Source organism: Aegilops tauschii, chromosome 2 (assembly GCF_002575655.3).
Source record: "Aegilops tauschii subsp. strangulata cultivar AL8/78 chromosome 2, Aet v6.0, whole genome shotgun sequence".
NCBI lineage: Eukaryota > Viridiplantae > Streptophyta > Magnoliopsida > Poales > Poaceae > Aegilops > Aegilops tauschii.
The window spans coordinates 532,151,127-532,159,830 of record NC_053036.3 but is presented as its reverse complement, the minus strand read 5'-3'; the positions used below and the strand labels follow the sequence as shown (position 1 = coordinate 532,159,830).

The 8,704-nt window shown below is 46.3% G+C and overlaps 1 long non-coding RNA gene across 1 annotated transcript; it reads right to left on the bottom strand.

Annotated features, from left to right (window-relative positions):
* Positions 1 to 5,749: 5,749 nt before the first annotated feature.
* On the bottom strand, positions 5,750 to 8,297 carry LOC109753299 (uncharacterized). Its single transcript, XR_002230453.4, has 3 exons — positions 7,997 to 8,297; positions 6,853 to 6,925; positions 5,750 to 6,186 (listed from the first exon to the last, which is right to left on the bottom strand). It is a non-coding gene; the product is annotated as an uncharacterized lncRNA (long non-coding RNA).
* Between the last annotated feature and the right edge of the window lie 407 nt (positions 8,298 to 8,704).

Here is an 8,704-nt window from a genome sequence, read left to right as displayed (position 1 = left end):
GGTTGGGCACCGACTGCCAAAAGCGTCGGGGTCACTGTGTGGCTATCTTACCCGAGAAGCTTGGCCGGGGTTGGGTTAAGGTCTGATGGGTTGGTTAACCTAGGTTTATTGACCTGGCTAAGATAGGGTTAGCCAATGGTCAGCCTGGCTCTGATACCAAGTCTGTCAGGACCGGATTTTCGGGATATTAATTCTCCAGAAAATGGCCCTTATGCTCACCAGCCCCAGGATTACTGTTAGCTGATGAGGCACCAACTTGATACAAGAATTCCAAGCAAAGAACAAAAATATGTAGTACAAGACCATTTTGGCCTGTGAGTACAACACTTGGTTTCTAATGGTTGATGGCGGAAGCGGTTTGTGGTTCATCTGCGTCTATGGGACCCCATTTCCCACAGGAACAGCTGACCAGGATAACTCCTATCTTCGCGAGGCTGCTATCATCAGTGCGTAGGTTCCGGGGTTGTCGTCGTAACGCTCTTCTCCACGCAAGAAAATCTGGCCAAGACAATAGCCAGGGACAAGCCAGTGAGTACGTTTGAATGTACTCGCAAACATCAAGAACACGGGTATAATATAACCAGGGGTAATCATGTCCGAAATATTCTATGATCACAACGTCTGTCACGAAATATACGAAATCCATGATGCACGCATGTGGATAAAATATGAATATGCAATATAGAAATGGAATGTAGTGATCGAGTGTCTGAAATGACTCCTCGAAAAAGGGTGCAAATAAATTAACAATGCCGCAGTCGGGCGTCTGGGCGACACCACATAAAGGGCTTATAAAAGAAAATTAAATAACAAGCATGCCGCGGTCGGGCGTCTATGCGACACCACATAAAGGGCTTATAAAAGAAAATTAAATAACAAACATGCCGCAGTCGGGCGTCTATGCGACACCACATAAAGGGCTTATATAAGAATAATCACAGTGAATATCCAGGAGGTAGAACCGTCCCAAGGATACTCAATAATTCAAATGAAGTAAATGGTTAGTCCACAATAATAATGATCATAATCCATACAAGTCACAAGTCATGATCCAAGTTCTGGTTTAACAGTTTTTCCTCCGAAGGCCGACACTAAGACCGACACTTGACCTATCCCAGACTGTAGTCCTTAACCATGGACACGGCTATTCGAATAGATGTATAATCTCTGCAGAGGGTGTACTCTTTACCCACGGGTAACGGATTTCTTTAGTCCATCGGGACTAATTCCGTCTATGGTCTTTTAATTGAAAACACGCCTGACCTGCACACACCAGCTTAACTTACCGGTGTCTGGAATCACCCACGACACCTGCCAAGCAGAACTCTAAGTGGGGAGGCTACAACCTCGACGTAGCATGGGATCAAATTTATATTCGCGCGCTCTAAGGGGTGCCCCCCTCTCGGTCCCAACCGGAAACACCCATGCCCCCGGACCGGATGACAGGCTTTAATCCAACACCATGACACACATTTCAAAAACAGTACAAAAAGTTGTCCCTAATATTTTTGAAATAAATCTTAAAATAAACTAGATGAAATTTGAGAGAGGTAGGAAAAAGAATCAACTCATTTGGAGATTTATTTTAAAAGATATAGCCAGTCAAAGATTAGTCAAAGTTCTGATTTAATAAATCAGAAAAAGGAAAACGCTTCGGGGAAAATACGCTTTCGAAGCAGAGAAGACGTACTCAGGATTTTGCGCTATCACTTAACCAGAGAGGACGGGCGCGCGGGTCACAGACAGTGGGTCCAGCGGGCCCACTGATCAGGTTTGACTGGTCTCCCTCTCCCTCCTTTCTCTCTGCCCGAACGGTGGCGGGCCTCCGGCGATCGCCGTTGATGAACGGCAGCTCCCCACGGGGCCCCGAGGGCAGGGATGGATCCGCCAGACCGGGGCGGTCCTCCCGGTGGGCGCTAGGCAGGTGGGGACGGAGGAGGTCACCGGCGGCAAGCTCCGCGGCGGACGGAGGTTCGGGAGCAAAGTGAGCTTCGGGCTATGGTGGTCTTTGGTCGAGGCTGAGTCGCTAGGCAGCTCCACAAGGCTATGGGGAGACTCTTGGTGGCGTTGGATGGGCGGGGGAGGGCCTGGCTGCGACGTATTGCACCGGAGCTTGGCGGCGGCCGAACTGGCCGGAGACGAGGAAGAAGGCCCCTTCCCGTCGATTGCTGGCTGCGGGAGTACTATGGGGGTGGACTGGGGTTGCCTGAGTGCTCGGAGGGGCTCGGGATCCCCTTATATAGGCGCTCGAGGTTGGTCCCGCGGCGGCCGAGGATAAGATCGCCGGCGACCGCTGTACTGTGGTTGCAGGGCTACGTGGCGGCGACGAGCGCGTGCCGACGGCTTGCGGATAAGCTCGGGCTGTTCCCAGGGGGCAGCTGGCGCGCGCGGGTGGTTTGGGCGGCGCCGTCCACGGCAGAGCCCGCTGCCGACGCCGGCGTGCCGCCAAGGGGGCCCTGACGGCGGCGCTGTAGGGTGCCAGGGAGTCTTGGAGGTTTCCGGTGAGTGGGCGAGTGCATGGCGCGGCTCTGCAGGCGAGCTGGGGCAAGGGACGGGACGCGTCGAGGGTGGCAGTGCGGCGCGGCGACTCGGTGCGCGCGCGTGCAAAACGTGCGCTCTGGGCGCGCCCAGAGCACGCACGCCAGGTGCTCGACGAAATGCCAGCGCGTGCTAGCGAGCTTGGGTGAGGCTGGTAGCTAACAGGCCAGGGTTAGGGGTAGCTAGGAGATTTGTGGACATGCCGGATGGGTCAGGAGCTCAAGTCCACAATGCAAACTAGGAGACATGCCAAAACTGTTCCTGCACACAGGGTGTTTGACAGAATGCCATGGTCATCTAGGCAACTCTTGGGGTGGCCAAACTCTGCAGATCCTAGTCTCTTTGGGAGTTAAAGAGGGTGGTAAGGTTAGTTTGGCAAAAACAGAAATTTGTTAGAGCAAGTTTTTGAGAAAACCAGTTTTGGGCAGAAACTAAAGGCTATCATTGCATGCACCAAAAATACTCCAATGGGCCCAATCTCCTGGACTTAAGGGTTTGGTAGGGAGGACTATAAGTAGGAAAAAGCTCAAGGCACTAGAGCAAAATAAAAAAGGGTTGCAGTACAAATCACCAAACTGGACCAGAAAGAAAAAGAGGTTGATCCACTCAAATTTTGCAAAGGACAATACTGGGTTTTTGCATGAAGTTGAATTATGAGCATCTACTAACATCTCCAAACACTTGGAAGAATTTTTAGAAGAATATTTAAATAGGTTGTAGTGCAAAAATACCTACTGGACCAGATTTGAAAAATTGATGTAGAGCTCAAAATCTCAAATGACCAAAGGATATTTTTGCATAAAAGTGACGTGGAAACCCCACATGACATCCCCAAATTTTGGTAAATTTTTTAAAAGCATTTATCAAATGGTTGTAGTGCAAAAGGGACTCCATATTTATGAAAGATCATTTTAAAAGAATAAAGCTCATGAAAAATAATTATGCAAATAAATCCACTGATAAAGAATCGATTTTATAAAGAGGGCATACAAGTCCAATAATATTTTTGAAAAGTTTCCACTTGAGGTAAAAACCCACAATATTAAAGAGAAGAGGTGTTCTGAAATCAAAGGAGAAATCCAGAAAAATAAAAATTTAATTTCCTGGCAAAATTTTAATTAATAAAAACAAGGTCAATTTTTTGGGGTGTTACAGTTTGTCGAGATCCGATGAATTGTGGGTTTATGATGAAGATTATCTATGAACAATATTTGAATCTTCTCTAAATTCTTTTAGGTATGATTGGTTATCTTTGCAAGTCTCTTCGAATTATCAGTTTTGTTTGGCCTACTAGATTGATCTTTCTTGCAATGGGAGAAGTGCTTAGCTTTGGGTTCAATCTTGCGGTGCTCGATCCCAGTGACAGTAGGGTAAATGACACGTATTGTATTGTTGCCATCGAGGATAAAAAGATGGGGTTTATATCATATTGCATGAGTTTATCCCTCTACATCATGTTATCTTGCTTAAAGCGTTACTCTGTTCTTATGAACTTAGTACTCTAGATGCATGCTGGATAGCGGTCGATGTGTGGAGTAATAGTAGTAGATGCAGGCAGGAGTCGGTCTACTTGTCACGGGTGTGATGCCTATATACATGATCATACCTAGATACTCTCATAACTATGCTCAATTCTATCAATTGCTCGACAGTAATTTGTTTACCCACCATAATACTTATGCTATCTTGAGAGAAGCCACTAGTGAAACCTATGGCCCCCAGGTCTATTTTCCATCATATTAATCTCCCGTCAACAAGCTATTTCTCACGCCGTTTATTTTGCTTTCTTTACTTTTAGTCTTTATCCTAAAAATACCAAAAATATTATCTTATCATCTCTATCAGATCTCACTCTTGTAAGTGACCGTGAAGGGATTGACAACCCCTTTATCGCGTTGGTTGTGAGGTTCTTGTTTGTTTGTGTAGCTGCGTGGGACTCGCGCGTGGCCTCCTACTGGATTATACCTTGGTTCTCAAAAACTGAGGGAAATACTTACGCTACTTTACTGCATCACCCTTTCCTCTTCAAGGGAAAAACTAACACAGTGCTCAAGAGGTAGCATATTGTCACAAAAGATTTTCATTGGACCCGATGCACTAGGTATGACACCTAGATCGGATATGAACTCCTTCATCCAGACTCCTTCATTTGCTGCTTCCGAAGCAGCTATGTACTCCGCTTCACACGTAGATACCGCCACAACGCTTTGCTTAGAACTGCACCAACTTACAACTCTACCGTTCAATATAAACACGTATCCGGTTTGTGACTTAGAGTCATTCGGATCAGTGTCAAAGCTTGCATCGACGTAACCATTCACGGCGAGCTCTTTGTCACCTCCATAAACGGGAAACATATCCTTAGTCCTTTTCAGGTATTTCAGGATGTTCTTGCCCGCTGTCCAGTGATCCACTCCTGGATTACTTTGGTACCTCCCTGCTAAACTAATAGCAAGGCACACATCAGGTCTGGTACACAACATTTCATACATGATAGAGCCTATGGCTGAAGCATAGGGAACACCTTTCATTTTCTCTCTATCTTCTGCAGTGGTCAGGCATTGAGTCTGACTCAACTTCACACCTTGTAACACAGGCAAGAACCCTTTCTTTGCTTGATCCATTTTGAACTTCTTCAAAACTTTATCAAGGTATGTGATTTGTGAAAGTCCAATTAAGCGTCTTGATCTATCTCTATAGATCTTGATGCCCAATATATAAGCAGCTTCACCGAGGTCTTTCATTGAAAAACTCTTATTCAAGTATCCTTTTATGCTATCCAGAAATACTATATCATTTCCAATCAACAATATGTCATCCACATATAATATTACAAATGCTATAGAGCTCTCACTCACTTTCTTGTAAATACAGGCTTCTCCAAAAGTCTGTATAAAACCATCACTACTAGGAAAAAGGCTACTAGCAGTGCGGGTAAAATGGCTACTAGCAGCGTGGGTACCCGCGCTACTAGTATCGCGCTATAGCTAATAGTTAGTAGTAGCGTGGGAGAAACCCGCGCTACTACTAACTTTGTTGGTATTAGCGTGTGCCACCCACGCTACTGCTATTACAGACTCGCGCTACTACTAATGAAGTAGTAGTAGCGTGCCTACAATACCAGCGCTACTAGTATCCTAAATACTAGTAGGGCACTTTTTTCCCAACGCTACTAGTAGCAGATTAGGAATTAAAAAAATAAAAATAGATGCAGTATTCATGAATGGAGATCAGAGGCACGTCCAATGCAAAATAAATTTCACAGAACCATCTTAACACTTGAAGTGTTCATGGATGCAACATTCAACATCTCAAATCGAAGAGATCACGAGGACACACACAACCATTATCAAAAGGTTGGTACCTTCCCTAGCGTTTCACCACCAACCTAACCAGACCACTTCTCTAGATGTATGTACAAAGCGTCGAGGTCCTCCACCTTGAGGAACTCCGGACGGTGGCGTCGTCCTCCACCTTGGTGACCTCCGGACGGTGGCGTCGAGGTCCTCCACCCCGGGGACCTCCTGCGTCGCAATCACCTAGACGATAATCTGTATGACGCGGTCGCGGGGCTTCACGGTGAAGTCTGCCTCCGAGTAGTTGAAGAGCATGACTCCCATCGGGCCGCAGTAGTCCTCGTTGATCACCCTGCACCTAGTCGAGAAAGTGAAAACTTGTTACTTCGCGCCCTCGTGCAGATCTAGTAGGGTATTTTCTTCAATTATCTATCTCTTTTAGTCTATTATGAATCTTCAAAACGGATAAACACCTACTAAATGCATACCCTAGCTATACGTGTTCATGCTATCTTCTTGTTTTGGTGCATTCAAGAAATACTAGTGTATTTGAGCTATATATGCTTGAAATATTTGACAATTAACATCTGTTCAAAATTATCATTTCATGGATAGGGAAATCGCCAACAAAGGACATCGGAAAATTTATTCCCACTGCTCTTCAAAACAGCGCCGGGGTCGACGTTGACTCTCCAGAGAGCACCATTTTAAATCGGGTGGAAAAATGTACAGAGGGAGTGATCTAAACACTCTTATATTAGTTTACATAGGGAGTAGTATATAAGGATGCTCATCATCTTGTGGAAAAATGTACTAGCTACCAATAATGAACTATTTACGTTGAACAATTTAAATTCGAACAATTGTGAATAATGATTAAGCTTACACATCCTACAAACAAAATGGTCAACTCCATGATGTATCCATCAACTACCTAAATTTAACATGGAAACCTTCCATAATATATAGACGAGAAAGAGATAGCAAAATGGATCATGCTTGAAATAGAGATTCTTACTGCAAATCTTAACAGAAGACATGACTTGCCAACACCTGAGTCTCCAATAAGAAATAGCTTGAAGAGGTAATCACTGCATGGTCAAATAAGAGAATGTTAGTCTCCAGCAAACACAGTGCGCAGAGAATAAAACAAGTAGTGGTGACATTTTCAAGATGATAAAAGGGCAGCGCGCTGCACGTAGCTCTTGCTTGCGCAGGGTTCGCGGAAGGGTCCGGCCACTTCCAAAGATGATAATAAGATACAATAACTATGTCCAGGCTTGGAAGATTGAAAATAAATTAAAAGAGAAATGTATTCAAGATAATAACACACAACAATTAGATGGAATAATATTGTCAGGCTTAGACAAGCAAGCAGCGACAGATGAAGGGACATTTTGCTGTTTAATACTCAGCCAAAATGCCAGTTTTGCTAAGCTAATAGATCCCTATGTACTAGTGTGTGATTACTGTGATAGAATGTAAAAATAGTTCCCCTTGCAGCATTAAGATATAATGATATTGTAACATTGAATGAGTGGAGTGCAACCACAGTTATTAGCATCAAGGTAAGTTAAGGATCCATTCATTTCACACAGAGAGTAAAGACTAGTACTATAACAACAACCAGCGCCCATTGATTCCTGCGATGAGAACCGTCTCTGAACAAAAGATCGCACATTTGATGATCTGATACGAGCAAGTACTATAGTACTAATTAAGTTAGTAGTAGTACACATCAACGATAATCAATGGCCCCTCCCTCCCGTGCGTCATCTGGCCGGTTCCTCCGCTAGATGCAGATCAGCTAATCCCCACCCCCACAAGGAGCGACGAATAAAAAGATCTTCTTTTTCTTCTGGCACGGTTCCATTCCGACGGCATCTCCCCTCCTACCGAATCCATCGACGAATCCGCCATGGAACGGCAAGCCCACAGGGCGACTCCCCTCACGAATCCCCCCTCCCACCGCTCAACGAACGAACGAACCCTAGAAAAGCAGAGCAGAAGGCCCGGGGACGGCGTCTCGTCCCATTCCGGCGGACGGTACTGATCCCGAACGAACCGGAACCCGGAGCCCGGAGACAGACAGAGAACGCAGCGGGCATCGATCTGATTCGAGCACCGGAATCCAAGGGGCGATAGAGAGATGAATCAATCACCTGCGGTGGCTGCGGGTCGGCGACGGTCCTGGGGGCGAGATCCGGGGCGCGGTGAGGAGCGGAGCGTGGCGAGGAGAGGGTGCGGATCAAAATAAAAGCTGCGGCGAGAGAGTAGAGCCGCGAGGGGAGGAGGAGATGGGCGCTGGGGTCTCACCTTGGGCAGCCGACGGCGGTGGCGGCGGCGGCGAGGGGAATGGGGGGATTAGCGGGAGAAGATAGGGAGGGGTCGGGAGGCCAACCACTGCGAAAGGGTGGGTGCTGGAGGCGGCGAGGAGAATGTGGGGAGAGTATTTTTTAGGGATGAGAGAGAGAGAGTGGTGGGGTGGACACGCTTAGTAGTAGCGTGGGGGTCTTACCTGCGCTACTACTACTTAGTAGTAGTGCCGGTTTTATACCCCTCGCTACTACTATGGCCTATCCTGGGGGTATTGTTGGAGACCACTTAGTAGCAGCGCGGGTTTATACCCCTCGCTACTACTATCAACTTAGTAGTAGCGCGGTTTTTATACCCCTCGCTACTACTAATTAGCAGTAGCGCCCACTTTTAAACCGCGTTACAGATAAACTTCTGTGTATAAGGTTTTCCCTAATAGTGCATATGCTTTGATCACACTATCAAAACGTTTATTCCAACTCCGAGATGCTTGCACCAGTCCATAGATGGATCGCTGGAGCTTGCACACTTTGTTAGCATCCTTTGGATCGATA